The following is a 16,454-nucleotide window of genomic DNA, read 5'->3' as shown; positions in this document are numbered from 1 at the left end:
ACTTCCCAGGAATTTTCTCTGTGTTCAGTACAAAGGCTCACGGGTGCTTTATGGACCAATGCTGTTATTGCCTGTGTATACCTAACAGAACATAGCAAAATATTGAGAAGCAAAAAATGTAAATATACAGATTAAATAGGTAGGATATAAACCAATGGTAAACCTGAAAACAATATTAAAATTGAAGTTGTTTACCTTATGGCTGTGTGCCCACATAACTATGAAAGAAAACAAAAACCAAACAAGTCTCCTACCCCAAATCCATGGAAACTCCTCCTGTGTGTGTTTTCATGATTGTAAAGCATGTAAAAGATGATAGAAGGGAGAAGAGGAGTCTGTGAGGTCCATGGATGAGATAAAAACACTTGCTTTTTATTTTATAAATGAAATATGTATATATTTTTATATAGATATCTTTATACATCTGTGTATGTATGTATGCATATATATATATAATAGAGGTGTCTTTGGAAAGGAGTCCAGGTTGTTTTGCTTTTCTCTTCTGCAAACAGGACTCTGAGAAAAGGTTTTTGAAAGGTTTGTTAAGCACAAACAAAGGTTTTGTTAAGCACAAACACCTTCACAAAGGAAAGCAGGACGAAGCTGGCCCCACTCCTCCCTCTCTCAGAGCAGGTGCCTGTGGGAGGGGGCTGCATCACAGTCCCCATCACTTCTAGGCATGTTTGCTCCCCTGCACAGGACCAAGGCAGGAATAAGGCAAGTGGATTTACTCTCTGGGTCCATGACAGCTTCACCCTTAGCCCATATTTCTCTGCTTTCTCTAAGCTTTGTACCCTTTTCTTCACTCAGCTGTGGATACGAGCTGTTGCAAAGTTATCAGAGCAGTGCAAGTGCAGCAGGCAATGCAAGCAGCAAGACATCAACTGAAAAGCCCAGAACTCCAGCAAAAACTTGTTCACACACAATGCAAAAGTATGAACCAGGCCGAGTCTCTCCCTCATAAAGAATGTAAATATCAAACAGATGAAAGGGTAACTTTCCATGATTCAGTACTATTATTGTTTATATTCCTGGTGTCCTCAGAGTTCTCAGCAAGCAGAATTTCCACTACAGTAAGCATTGTAACACAAAGTAATAAACAAGCCATTCCCTGAAAAGTTCTCATTTTAATTTAGATCTGTATCCACTAAGTGGGTGTAAAAACTAGAGACAATGTTGAGGAACAATGATAGGAGAGATCAGAGAAATGTCTCTTGGGAATGGGTTTTATGCTGCTTGGCCAAGAACCACAGGGCCCCAACCTTGGCAAATCCTCAAATATTACTGTAGAAGATAAGTCGGTTTTGTATGTGCACAATTAGCAGATCTCCAGTCATTTAAATTTAATCACAAAATTAAGATAAGAAACACATCAACAATTTCTGTTACTGTTCTGCATACAACCATAGAAAGAGTACACAGAATAAACCACACGAACCATTGGGCCGGGCAAGACACCACACACAACCTCACCCAAAGCTGCAATGTCCATGTGACCACTGAGTATCTTCTCAACATCTGACACAAGGCTGTCATAGCTGTTAAATTCATAACAAATAAACGTCTCCATAGATGTACACTTCTGCACAGAGAAGCTACCCCAAAAAATTACAAGTGTATGGAACATTAAAGGATATTTTCTTTAAACCAATCATATATCCAAGATTTCTGTTATAGCCAGGATAAAACAACTTCTGGACATTTCTTCCCTTTCCTACCTTCATCACTTTTAAAGTCTATATAATCCTTATGATTCGGTCAAAGAGCAGGCAAAGACAAGGTTACCATCATGTTAACCTGCAAAGATTGCATGAATAAGACAAGCAGACCCTACCTACTGCAAGGGACTTAAAGACTTTATAGTCCCTCATTCATTTAAGAGCTCAGATTGATACCACTGGATTCACTTCCTGACAACTGCTAGAAAAGATGGTACTCTAATTTCTCATTCTCATCCCCCAAACTTGTCACATGGTCCTCATGATGTATAATTAAGGAATGTCTGGAGACCTATAGGTATCTATGATATACTTGCTAGGATGGTAGCAAAATTCACAGAAACATCCTACAGCCTTACGTACAGCTGGGTTTTTCAGCGACTTCATCCTCTATCTACCTCCCTGTGACAGTGCACTCCTGAGCATTTAGAAGGCAACACCCAACCATCAGACTTCAAACCCAAATATATTAACAAATTTACATTTTAACTTCTCAAACTGAGTTTGACTGACCCTAGGAAACCAGCACTGAAATGATCATGTAATCTAAACTCTTTCATATCCCACTACAAAGAACAGGTTCTAGGTAACTGCAGCAAACATAGGTTGACACTAACACACACACAGGGCTAAAAGTTTTGTTACTTTCTTTTTTCCCACCATAAATTCAATAAGAACTATTCCTTCATCAAAGTATATCTGGAATTACTTCCATAAAAATACAGTTCACAAAAATCTACTTTCTAGAGAGTATCAGACGTATATTGTAGTTCTACAATTAGATCAGTGTAAGAAATGGCAGCCTACAAACTACTATTAGTAAAAATCTCGACCTACATTATGGAGTCAGAAATCATCCAGAATACATGCTAAAAAGGCAAAATAGACACCCAAACCCTGAGGCACCATCATACTTGCAATGAGAAGAACAACCATGAGACCCAATCTCACCAAGATATAACTGGTGATATAACTATTCACTAGGAATACTCTCTGGGGAACAGATCATCTCCCTGAATGAGCAGTGCTAGTATTATTCTAACTCATTACAGTACAAAGTGAATACCCTACATACAGCTAATCCTCCCCTACCCTAGAAGTCATTAAACAGTCATAGCCCATCTTCCCAGTAGTAAAAATAAATGCTTATGAGCAAAAGAAACACCAGCTCCAGCATTCTATACACATGCACCTCAGAACAGGGTATCCATCTGTAAAGCTGCACAGCAGCTACAGAGGTGAGGACAGTCAACATACACTGGAAGAAGCTTGATAATGATCAGATATATTCAGTTACCAGCAGGGAAGTGTCTGTCATAAAGCAATGGCTCCATCTAAAATTTCTCAACCCTGATTATCCAGGAAGGCCCACAATTACATGGAAATGAGGCAAGACAAGTTTGTATTTAGAGGCAATGTCCCTTGTTAAACCAACTGGTGCAGTTAGAGAGAACACAAGCTTTTGGGCATACGAGTCCTCTTCTATTTCTTGTCTGAAATAGAAGCAACAGACTTCAAAGCTAAAAACGAGTTGAGAACAGTTGCTTAGAGTGTAATTAAGATGTGTATTTATAAGACCATTTCTGAAATAAAAGGTAGTTAGCACCAGTGAAACAGAGAGGATGTTTGCAATGAGAGGGGGGAAAAGAAAGGGAAAGGAGGAAAGAGATAATGATGTGGTTCTCCCTGAGCAGAAGAAAAGAAGCAGGTACTTTATAGCCCATGAAATGCAGAATTAGGTTAATGAAGGAAGTTATAGCATGCCATAAATCAAGTGTATCTATTGAGCCCAAGATTCTTGGTATCCTGTCATGTCAGGAATTTTAGTTCCTATCTTCATCTTCAAAGAGTGTGTTGTAGTTTATCTGATGGTCACAGTCCACACTGTGTATTTTGATTTAGAATGTTAATTATCACTCCTTCAGAGAGCTGGACTGTAGCTATCTGTAGATGAGGAGGTGTGATGCCTGGGTCCATCACTGCTGCAGCACATCCTGAAGCCCTGGGAGTATGTACTAGCCAGAAGAATTGATGCATTCAGTACAAGCACTCATTCTATGATATATCTTGATTTTTTACTTTGCTGTTCCACAGGTGCTGGCCTCCTCTGTCACAGATCACTGAGGATATTGCATCTCCCTCAGCAATACTATAGCTCTGCTCCACAGGTGCTAGCTATGCCTACAAGTTTTCTTACAGAGCAACATGAAATTAAATTAAAACAACTGTTTCCAAAGTGCTCTTTGGCAGAAGTTTTCTGTTTCTCTTTAAGACTGTCCTTTTTATTCTGCCAGCTATTTTCCCTGTTCTAATAAAAGATACTTCCTACAAACCTTGCTATACAAAGCTAACACATACATATTTGCTAAAGCAATTTGGATAAAAGTACACCATTCTACCTTCAGTTTCAGGGTGATTGATATAATATTTCGCTAGCAAATTTCTGAAGGCTAAAAATGGTTTGGTGAAAAAAAAATAAAACCAGCAAAAACCATATCCCAAGAGAAAGTATTACCTAAGCTATACTTAATGTAAAAAGAGATTACATGCTATAGCATCCTTTGAATTCAGGTGCATCTATATTAAGAAATTATTACGTTAGTACACGGATTTCTACTTGCAGGCTGATGCAAGTTTTCATGAAAAAACTTCTTTAATCAGAAATTATCTTCTTAAAAGCTCTGCTTCCAATTACATGCTGATATTTGCAGAGAATGGGCAAATTTTAAAGGCATACAAAAAATATCCTAGCAGCAGTTAGTAATAAAAGTAGAATCCCTAAAATCCAAGAGCAAATTTAGAGCTGGCATAAATTAAATATATATGTAATATATGTTAATAATCCCTTCTGGAATCAATCTGAATTCCACTGATATATGCCATGGTTCATAGTTCAGCCATAAACCAATACATTCTGTTTATATTTGCAATTTTAACTTTGTGATAAGCCAAGAAGAGATTTTTCTGGTACCCATAAAAATCATGGCAGTGCATCATTATCTGACTGAGTTATTCATGCATCAACATAGGAAAAATACAGCATAAAGCAAACAAATACTGAGAAGAGCCCTTCTTTAATTTCAGCAGAAAGCACAGGAGTTATCAATGTAAATTAGACAGAGCTCTTCACAGCACAGGCACACTACATTTGCTTACAGTAACCTGCACTATATGCAAAAGAAAGTGCTCAACTCTTAGGAAATATTTCTTTATGAGTAAGTTATGGCTCTTTTTTCCTCCCAAAGCTTTTGAAAATTAGCAACTATCATTAACTCAAGCCACTGATTTGTCTTCCTCTGCTGAAAATTGACACCCAGTGAAGTAATATTGCTTCTTGAATAAACTCCATTCATTCAATGAGTGTGCTAAAAATGACACAAAAGGCAGTACCTTTAGCAAAATTAAAAAAACAAAACAAAACAAGGAAACCAGCAGTATTTTTGCGATTTCCTAATTACTTGTGCTTTTGTAATATTGTCACAAATCCTTCACTCATTCCTTGGAGAGATCAGTAACAGATTTTACAGTGGGAAGAGCACAAAACACAATATTTAAGAAGGATATGCAAGAGATTAAGTTTTGACGGGTTTTAGCGTATCTCTCTTCTGTGAAAGTGCAGGACTAAGGAGCAGCAGGGAATGCAGAGTTAGAAAGTTTGTCTGTTTACTCTACCCTTCCAATGCAGTTAGTTTTTTCCTGGATAAAACTAGAGAAAAGTTCTCAGAAGACTACTGCACATGAATTAGAATTAGATACATATATATTTAAATGAGCTTTCATGCTGCTTAAATACAAATGTCTAAGCAAGAGTTATAGGGAAGCTCAGAAATCACGTCGGGTTTATTATTATCATTATTATTATTTCACTCATTAAGGATGGTTTATTAGAGTGGACTGGATAAGTCAGATCCACATGTTAATTACACAGTAAAAAAACCACAAGAGACCACATTACATAATGTAGCAATAATCCAGACAGGACTGACGGGTAGACGGAATCTGGATTGCAACATAAGTACCAGCTTTTAAATGCTATAGCAGCTTAGAAAGACATTATCCCTATATAATGTTATTAATGTGCGAATCCTTTGACTATGGTAGGTAATTGTTCCCCATAATTAAACCCCAGCATCAGTAGGCAAGATATAATGTGTGTTTATCATTTGTATTCTTCCTAGCTTTTATTTATTTATTTTTGAGCACAGACGGTCATCATGTCACCTGAGGATTATCTCATGGTGGTTGAACACATTAACTAACAAGTGTACATTATTTCACACTCAAACAATGAAGTCTCTATAGCACTTTCTTGAGAGAAGTGGAAAAACACTCACATTGATTGGAAAGCAGGGACATATCCCACACAACTCTCAAGATGAAAGGTTTTTCACAAAGGTGTTTAACCTGACAACAAAAGTTTATCTTTCACCATTGATTAAATAAATATTTCTGTGCTTGGATTCGATAGCTTCAAAAAAAACCCCAAAACAATTGCACTTATCACCTTGTCAGGAATATAGATTCTTCATTTTATAGCTCTGGAGGAATCTGACCACAAAGTCAAAAGACCATCACATATTTCATTAGAGATTCTGTTTGGCATAATTTTTAAAGCCATAGGATGAAAAAGTCCTTAATGAAATAACCAAGATGCTTCAGCACCTCAGAGATTCTCCCACCCCAAAACCAGTAGCAAATCAAATAATAGGGAAAAATTTGTTTGGATTCTCATATGCCAAACAAATCATATGCCTGAGCAGCCATTGCAGCTGTCTTCAAAAAAGTGTATTTTCTGTGTTCTCATGCATCTCAGCTGCTTGAGAATTTGAAGAACTTTGGTAATATAATTATTTATTATCAAAATATTTACAGTTTATATTTTTGTAAATCCTAAAAAACAACACACACACACTTTAAACCAGTTCTCAGAATGGCCTAGACTCATCCTAGCAAACTTTTACTGGATTTTTATTAAATAGCACAGCTGGGAGCTTTGTCAGCCAGAGCCTGTGCCTTGTCATAGCACCAACATATTCCAATAAACAGAGAGAGAGGGAAGATATATAGATACATTCCTTTCACTGCATTTGAATATTAGCTCTGCAGATCAGTAATCTGTAATTCATTGAGCTAAACACTGCAGAAAACATACCACAGAGACAGACCCTGTACTAAGTATTGTAGAACTTAAGGCCCCAGTTCTACAAATACTTAATTTTTTTGCTCATAAGAACAATCCCAATTCATTACTAGAATTACATCACTGCAGTGAAGCACATGTGACTGTTTTATGTGATTAAGTGCAAAAAAACCTGAACATTATTGAGGTCAAACTATATTAGAAAAATAATAAATCTCTTACATTAAGAACTGTAATATAATTTAGGCAAAATAAAAGTGTCCAGAAAAAAAATACAGAAGTGCTTTTCCTTCACCTTTTTTTTTTTTTTTTTTTTTTTCCCTACTTGTTTACTTTGCAGTAATAAGAAAACTGAAATGCACTAAGTTTCTATGAAGTTTCCCTCCCGATACCAGGTGCAGCCTCTGTTCTGGAACAGCTTCTACCACAGCTGATGCAAACAGAATGGGGAGATGATCAGGTCTCTTGTGTTCCTAAATTTCAAGGTTATTCATTGCTGCTGAGGCTGTGTGGTCATTCCTGTTTTCCCAATTAATTTTCATTCAGCTAAGATCTGTGCTGAGTTATATGCAGACTCACCAGCAAGGGATTTTTAAAATTTTATAAACTTCAGGTCTTCTGCACATTTTTAAGCAGTTCCAGCATGTGCTGGCTGAAAACTAAACCCCAACATCTTGGAAGTCTTCCCTAGTATACCAAGCAAAAGTTGGTATCTTTGTGTAGGTTAGCAGTTGAGATCTACAAACCAAAAATAGCCCAGCAAGTAGGTAAGACTTCGGAGCCAAGTGCAATATAGCGCTAATGTTGCCAGAAGCCAAATGAAACAATAATTAGATTTGAAGAGAATTTCAATCAAGTCTGTACATAATTTACCACAGGTCAAGATATTTCAACATTCCCCTTGAAAGGACCAGGAAGTAGCTGGTGGGAAGATGAATGCGCAGCCCTTACCTTTTAACAATGATCAGGGTCACATGGCTAATTAAAATACCTTTGTTTACATCGGGTAAGAGTCCTGCTGTTAGACCATCTGCACCTGCAGTCTGTTCCATCAAAACCCCTTCCACAAATTGCATGCTCCTAATAGGTATTGCTGTGCCAATGACAATTACCTAATTAGACATTAGAATGTCAATGCCGATTTTAAAATCCATGCTAATTATTTTACTGTTTGACAGAATATTTCCCAATGAGGGAAGGAGTCTGGATAGCATAATTATGTCACGAGGAACACTTCTGTATATGATTAAAAGGTTTGGCTAGCTCTGATTGGAAGGGCTCCAGTTATTTATGTATTTAACAAAGTTGCAATCAGCACATACGGTTTTCAGCCGAAAAAACCCATTCTGAACCCTGCTTATTCACTTGCCTGCTATGGCACAGTATATAATGAAGCTTGTGATTAGATTCCTCTTCCATAAAGTTTGCCTTTGAGTAAGGTGAGCTTGGAAACAGAGGGGAGACATGTCTAGAAGGCAGATGATGTGGTGGGTCCCTTATCTGGTTACAGTTTGAAGGCATAACCTGGCTTCTGGGTGTGTAACTGATTTTGCATCTTCAGCCATACACGAGTAAATATCTCTGCACCTAATGCTGAGCATTTCTGGGAGAAATTGCTGCATTTACTGCCTGCAAGTTGGTCCTTACACTTGGCATCACTACACAGGTTTGGAAAGATCAGCAACACTTTCCTAGGCCGCAAGGAAACAAAACAGCTTAAACCATAACCATGATAATAAAAAAGATGCATTTAGAATTTCAAAGTGCTCAATTCAGCTTTCACTGGCTGCAGGTGAAAAATCTTAAAGCACAATCAAAGAATCAAACTGCTGTCAGCTCATCACACAGGACACAAATTCAGTAAATAAAAGGAATCACTGCAAAAGAAAAGCATACCCCACAAGAGAGGAAATGCTTACAAGGCTTTCTAAACAAACTTAGTCATTTTTCTTTCTATTTGTCTCTCACGGAAGGAACACTGCAAAGAATCCTGTCTAAAGCTGTGACACAAGCAATAACACTACATAGCTTGTAACTTCAAGGTATCTGATTTTTAGTTGAGAAGCTGCAACCAGGAAAAGAATCTGTATTTTTCTTTAAAAAATGCTGTGGTGATAGTAGCAAAGACAAATGATTTATTGTTAATGTTATAATTTTCACAGAGGAGATGATATTAAAATAACACTAATGACTCTGCTAAGCCCAAGTATCTGTACAGCTACATGCAGTGTTCACAGAACTCTTGCCTCACTGTAGGGATTTAGTGACATATCCAACATATAATAATCTCATTTAATTTCATATCCATAGATTACTACTGACCAGCATAAATATCAAGTTACACTGTATAATCCATATGTATATAACAAAACCATAGTCATATCTATATTCAAAACCATAGTCATGCCTCTGGTTTAAAAAAACCAAATCTTGTGAGCACAGAGTCAGAAGTCACAGGTCAACTGTCAGTAATGGAAAATTTGACCAACCAGTTGCCAAACGTTTCAAATCCGTCTTTAAATCTTCCCCCAAATCCCTTCTCAAGACTTATTTCTGCTACAGACACTGTAGAAAATTAGCTGGTTGATGAGCAGGTTAAAGGATAAATCAGGATGTCTGATCTTTGTTTGAGTAGTGTATAAGACAAAAACACACATGTAAGAACTGCACTGAATGGTTCTGTCCCTCCTTTATCGTGCTTTCAGCAGCAGCTTTCTTAGCACACATATCTTAGATTTCTGAGAGTCTGTCTGCAAGCACTTTATAATGCCTAATGAAATAGGGCTGTAATTCCCATTTTGCAAATCATTCTGATACACTAAACAAATACCAAATAATACCTCTGACAGAGAGCGCCTCTGACAGAGAGTATTGTGGCCTGAAGGTCTTTTTCTATATTTATATTTAAATGTGTTTGTCTTATGTTCTGAATGCTCCCGGGTGCATTTACAGCTTCTTTAATGACTTAAATTTGAGGATTACATGTCTCAGTGCTACTCACCATTGCAGTAATTGGAATTCTGTAGCTGTCCCATACAACACACACTGAACTGCTTAGCTGTGAGTTTTGGGAAAGTTTCAGCTCCAGCGGAGCAGTAGCCAAAAAGACACATCCTTTAATGCCTGAAGAAGACAGAACAGAAACACACACTAGAGGTTTGTACTAGGTTTACATCTTACATTTTACCAGGCACTGTATCTTCAGAACATATAAATTAGCATTAGTGTATCATAAAGACTTAGATAGCAAATCATCAAAAGTAAAGACATTAGAGAAGTTAAGGGATAAAATCCTGACCCCATGTCAATTGGTGGCAAAACTCCAATTGACTTTCTGAGCACTAAGATTTCACTCACAAATTTCCACTTAAAGCCACTTTGGTTTCACTCTGTATCTTACATATTTCCCAGTGCTCACTGACCAAGCACAAGCAAGCCTTTCTAAAAATCACAGCTAACCAGAAGGACAAAAACAAGATGGGATGCAACACTCAGCTGGGGTAAGAGAGTTAACTCTCAAAGAAATTAATCTTAGTATTCCAGCTGGAGATGAGGCCCAAAATGCTCAGTCTTCACATGGAAATTTAATTTCAAACAGGGCCATATTTTCCAGGTGGGGCATATGTTATGGATTTAACTATCAGCTGAGTATCTTAAGGTTTGTTGTAAATACCCAGACACCATTTTAAGACTATATATGATATGCAATGACTTAACTATATAGTTAGGCATTTTAAAAATTAATTTGAAAACACTGTTAGTTTTAAATTATTTATGTTAAAGCTTCTGTACCATAAGCTCTTTGTAAGATGCAGAAGACATATTCATTACCATAAGGAGGTTTAAGATTTCTTTTCTTTTTCAAATTCCATTAGTCTTAAGGGAAGAATCAGACTCATTTGAAAAAAAAACATTCTTAGAATAATATGCATCTATCAGGGGTATATCAGAAATATAGTGAAAGTATGTATTTTAAATTTAGAGCATGATTTCAGAAGCTTTCTTTATCAGAGTAAGTTTCTTCCTACTGACACAAGGCATAAAGCTTCCACTGACTTTGAAGAGCTCAGAGTTAGGTCAACATTAAGTGCTTTTGAAAATTGCAAGCTTAAGTTAACTTTAAACTCTAAATTTATGTTTACTCAGTCACAATTTTCATTGTTCTCACTGGAATCATTACAGGAATATGTAAGTCTGTTAATAAATACCTCATTCCTTTAAGAATAGCATACCCCAGACTAGCTTTAAATAACTCATCCCTCTAAGAATGACATATCCCATCCATCTCTATATATTTCCCTAGACTCAACAGTTTCGACAACTGCTTGGAAAGAATTTATTTCCTTCAAAATCTGTAGTCCCATTGTGTGTTGTATTAGCCGGAAATGGGACACGGACCTGGATCTGCTGCAGGAAAGCATCTCCTGACGGATATGATTTTACTGAATGTCATATAAAGCCCTGAAAGATTCTTGGTCTAGGGGTTCTTTTTTGACAGGTAATATTCCACCAAAGCATGATCTTCTCTCCAATGGCCATAAATGATCTCCAAGAGAATGCTGCTGCGTTTTTTTGTGTCCAAGATTAATCCAAGTTTTTCAGAAAAGTAATTGTCATTTATCAAGGTAGCATCTACACCCTCAGGTCAGAGCTGGGGCCCCAGTCTGATAGGTGTGTCCATACACATAATGAAAACACATTTCCTGTTTCAAGAAGTTCATCATTTGTGTGCAGTCAAATGTAATGAAAAATAGGTACTAAAGCATTTTTCATGGATTTGAGACACTTTTGACATACTGAGGATTCCACTTAGCAACAGATCCCATCTCCACCTGGAAACTCCAGCAGTTTCCTTGCTTAGGCTTTACTGGCCACAGTTCATTTCTCCCAAGCACTAAGTCTCCACATAAAGATAGGAAAAATTTATGAAGGGGAAAAAGGAGCAGGCCATTACTTTCCAAACAAGTTACTGCCATTCACCACAGCAATTCATGTCATAAACCTTTGCTTTGGTTTCCTGAAGCAATGCAATATCCTACAAACAAGTGCTTCTTTGAGATCTCTTTCATTGTCGCATCAGAGGTTAGTGAGGCATTGAGGTGCGAAAGCAAAGAGCTCTTTTCAGCTGCAAAAAGCTTTTGAGAGGATATACTTTACCACCCAAAAATATGCTGTCCTCTTATCTAGTCCTGTTGTGCCCCTTCTCTGCAGTCCCCATACCAGCAATCAGGGATGCAGCCCTCACCAGTCTGGACCTTCAGGCCAAAATGCCACTGCAGTCTTCAGCCTCCTCCCCCAGAATAGGCTTTACTGCCCTAACATTAACAATTTTAGACACATCACAGCCACATGCCCTGTTCTCTCCCCAGATGCTGAGAGGCAGCCCTGTCACTGGGCTGCAGAAGCAATGCTGTAGAGTGGAGGATCACTGAGATCTCCCCGTAGGAAAAAGGATCCCTTTCCCTTTGCTTTCAGGGGTAGGTGCCAGCTGCATCGCCTCTCTCTTCGAGGCTGGCATTTTGAATAGTGTGTGTCTTCACTAACCCAGTTGCACTTGGCAAACTGTAGTTCTTCAGGCACACAGCAAAGAAAACAATGTTTTATTATCCTCCACCTACAGCTAATGACACCAGAGGGTCAGGCAAACAAAATCTGCTCCTTGCCCTCGCATTCCTCTTTCTCCAGTTTCAGTAAATGACAGCATAGAGGCTGTCTTCCCCTCTACATTCCCTTTAAGTGATGTTCAGTCTACATGGCTTCATACCTGTATGAAAAGGTTTTCCAAAGGCCTCCCATAGATCTACAGCTCTGCCACAGGCATCCCTGGAAAGTTATTTATTCCTCTTCCATAGAAAATGGTAGTACTCTGTAACTTCCTTTCTCTCACTCCTTGTCCTCTACCTAGTCTATATATGCAAAATCTTTGGTCATACATCAACTAGTAAATGAAAACGTGATGTGATCAGAGCCTCTCTTATCATTTATATCACTCTAAGTATCCATAGGTGGATAAAACAGATGGGAAAGAACTGTGAGAAGACTGTGATTAGCATAATTGCTAGTGATCACATCAGACAATCTGCGTAACCACAGTCAAGCATTTTTGTAAGTATTGCTAGGGAGATTAATAAGAAAATCAGTGTTGGGAGAGCCACTAAAGCAGAAGCTATATTTTTATGGAGGTTACTTTAGGGCTTCATACAGGACTGAAATGCAACAAAATTCTCAAGGCTATCTGTTTGAAAGATCTTTGTATAAGAAAATAAGCAAGTCCAAACACCTTCATTATTCCCTCACATTTTACTGTGGCCTGTGACCACCTTACAGGTGGTGTTTCCAGCGTTTTCCTGGATAAGTATCCAGTCCAGACCCAAAAACATGCAGCAAGGAAAATCAGAGAAAATGGGAAAGAGAAGGAGGAATTCTATAAATTACACTCCAGTTCAAACTGGCAATATTTAGGGGTTTTCCTTTGAGGAAAAAGAAAAGAAAAAAGAAAAAAAAAACACTAAAGAAAACAGGAGTAAATTGCATCAGTTTCAAGGCCTAAGAAAGGATTTTGTGCAACTAAGCCAGCATTGTGAAGCAGCCTGTGAAGAGCTGCTGGAAAGGAGGAAGCTGTTGGGCTAGACCATGGGGTGGCCCTCACCAAGTGGATCAGGCTGAGCTTGTTGTGACTTTCCTCTCTCTTACCGCATGTACAGGTGTACAACAGGGCACCAGCAGCAGACTGGGGGAAATATGCGTGTTAAGGTCCAAAGATGTGCTTAAAACCCCAAGAGATACAAATAGAAAAATCCCCATAATCAGGTGTGCTCTCAGTCCCTGGAATTCCACTGGCTTGCTCTTTGAAGTAGGACATGTCAGAAGCACACTTGTTCATTCCATGCTGTCTGCAATGTATCAGGAGAACCTTTTGTTTCTCACCCTGCGTGACAAGTGCCAAGAGCAACAGGGTCCCAGTATGAGCTGGCCTACTGGGTTTAGAGTGTTATGAGTACTTACGATGCTGGCTTTGGAGCAGAGCTCAGTGAGAATTCCAATACACAAAACTGAGTCTTTTTTTGTGAGAAGCTATCATACTTGCACTTATACACAACCCCTGAAATTCAGCTGGACCAAAGCCCCAAACCTTGCACATCTGTCTTTTCACTTGGTCCACAAAATTCCATTTTGATTTTGATAAGATATAAATTGTGGCTTTTGTACTATCCAGCTGTACCAAAACTTTTCCAGCTTATGCTCCCAAGGAAAATTTGATAAAAAAAATTCACACTAAGAAAATAAAGTATACAAATGGCTCTTAGGTATGAGTTTTCTATGGCAGAGTCTTGCAGAGTAGAAGCAGATACTACAGCAAATGCAGCTGGACTGGGTCAGGTTCCCCTTCAAATGTTTTTCTCCTTGAAGTTCACTTCTCAGGCCCTAAACAGAACAGAAACCCTATGGACAGGACACAGGCATGGCTGCTCCCTAAGTCTGCACACAGCAGCCCCAGGTCACCCCCCATGCTTGGGGGAGTAGGATTTTTTTACTTCCATGGACCAATTGGTTCCATTCTGTACTCACATGGCTATGGTGGTCAAGCACCTGAAGTCAAGCAGCATTCATTTTGCATGCAAATGCTGAGGGCTCTGGCTCTGGCTTCAGGTTTTGCCAGTTACCCACAATAGGGGAATTATCACAGTAGTTCCCAGCAGCATCTGTATTATCATCTTTACTTCCTCTACACCTTGTCATTTCTAAATCTCAGGCAGAAATACAAATCACTGCCCCCTGTATGCAGGTTGCTTAATATCCACTTCAACCCATGACAGCTTCTCTGTTTCTGTTTTGATTCATCAACATCCACTAAGAACTTTCTAATGGTCTTTTCTTCATCCCTTGCTAGACTGTGTCAGCTTTTTCTTTATATTTCCCCACCAGCTCCCTTTTCTTCAGATTACCAAGCATGTAATGTCTCATCACTTCTGTTTGCTTTTTTAACCTTTTCATACCAGAACTGCCCTCTTGCAACCACTGCACTTCAGTTGTCATACAGTGACTGACCTCAGCATCTTCTTGCTGTTAGATTTGCAAACGCCCTCATAACCTCCCATGCTGCCCATAATCTTGTCTTCTTCAAAATTATTAGCCTTCAGGTAATAACCACAAAAAATATAAAAAAACCCCAATACAAACCTAACTGTAACTACCAGTGAAGCGTGTATGTGTATTCACTGCACACAGCTATAGTACTTGAGGGAAGACATTCTATTTCACCACCTTTTCCCAGGACCTAGCTCTCTGCCGCCACATAACAAAGCTGAAGAAATAAGTCAGAAAATTAAATATTTACAGTTCTGCAGCTAGAACTGACCCCACTTGTCAGTGGAGTCACTTGTTAGGTGATCTTAATTATAAGTTCATATACTAGGTCTTTTCAGAAGAATGTTTCCCTACGGAGTGCACAGTGCTGATGCACAAAGAGAAAGACATGGCAGCTTAGAAAGTGTCATTTGTACACGTGCCCCAACTTCTCAGCTCAGCAAAGTTATCAGCAAATGAAAATGTGCCTTTTCTAGCGGGAACACCAGGCAGCTAGCTCCTCCAAGGTCTATATATCCTCTAATTAATAAAAGTGCACCCTACAAGACCTTCTTTAAGCTTTTCTTCCATTATCCTTCAGGCACCCCCGAGGGTCAACACACTCTGAAGTCACACAGAGGTGGGAAATGTGACTCTGACATTCCTGTGGTGCTCTCCCACACCAGCCTGGCCCCTGGCCTCTCTGCCACCATGCCAGCACTGGTCCAACAACCACCTGCGCCTGAGGGGTGGGAATCACAGAGCAGAAGAGAGGCAGCTCCGATGAGATTCCCAAACTCAAAAAAGCCCTGCTAAGCGGCACACTCCCACTCTCCCTATGTGCGTCTTAGCACTGCAACCTCTTCACATCTCACGAGCTAGCGTGGAACAGATGCGTCCCCCCGTCAGGAGGCAGCGACACCCCTCCCTCCTCACATGACTCATATGATGTCAGAGTTGTCCTTGTCACCGACCCCAATTCAGGCTCACACGTCAAGGACACGCTTGCTTGGTGGATCCTCAGCATGATGGATAATCCATCCTCTCTCATGTGGGTTTCCTACATCCCACCTAGCCACAGAAAAGAGAGGACTTGTTCTAGTTGAGGAAACTTGGCTCCTTTGGCAGTTCCAGTGGCACAGCCGTGCCGAGAAATGCTGGCAGAGGCTACAAGGTTTTGAGAGCTAGGTCAGCATCTCCCTGTACAACACCAATGCCACCCTCAATCAATGTCCAATACAGAGAGGCAATCGATTTTTATAGAACAGTCATGTACTTTCATGTGATCTAATATTAGCTGTGCTGTATGTAATTATTTTATGTAGTACTCTGCGTTCTGCTTGCACTCCCATCGATATGTCTAGTAGATATTTGTAGTTCCTAGTAATTTAATAGCTAGTTTGTGCCCTAAAGCATAAAAACATTTCTACCCTATCTAAAGTAACCGTGGGTGGTGTTATCCATATAAAATCTTTGAGTCCTAATGAGCTTTTGTTCTCAAGTTATAACCCAAAAATATATCACCCGGC

Source organism: Vidua chalybeata, chromosome 7 (genome assembly GCF_026979565.1).
Source record: "Vidua chalybeata isolate OUT-0048 chromosome 7, bVidCha1 merged haplotype, whole genome shotgun sequence".
NCBI lineage: Eukaryota > Metazoa > Chordata > Aves > Passeriformes > Viduidae > Vidua > Vidua chalybeata.
This window is presented reverse-complemented; position numbering follows the sequence as displayed.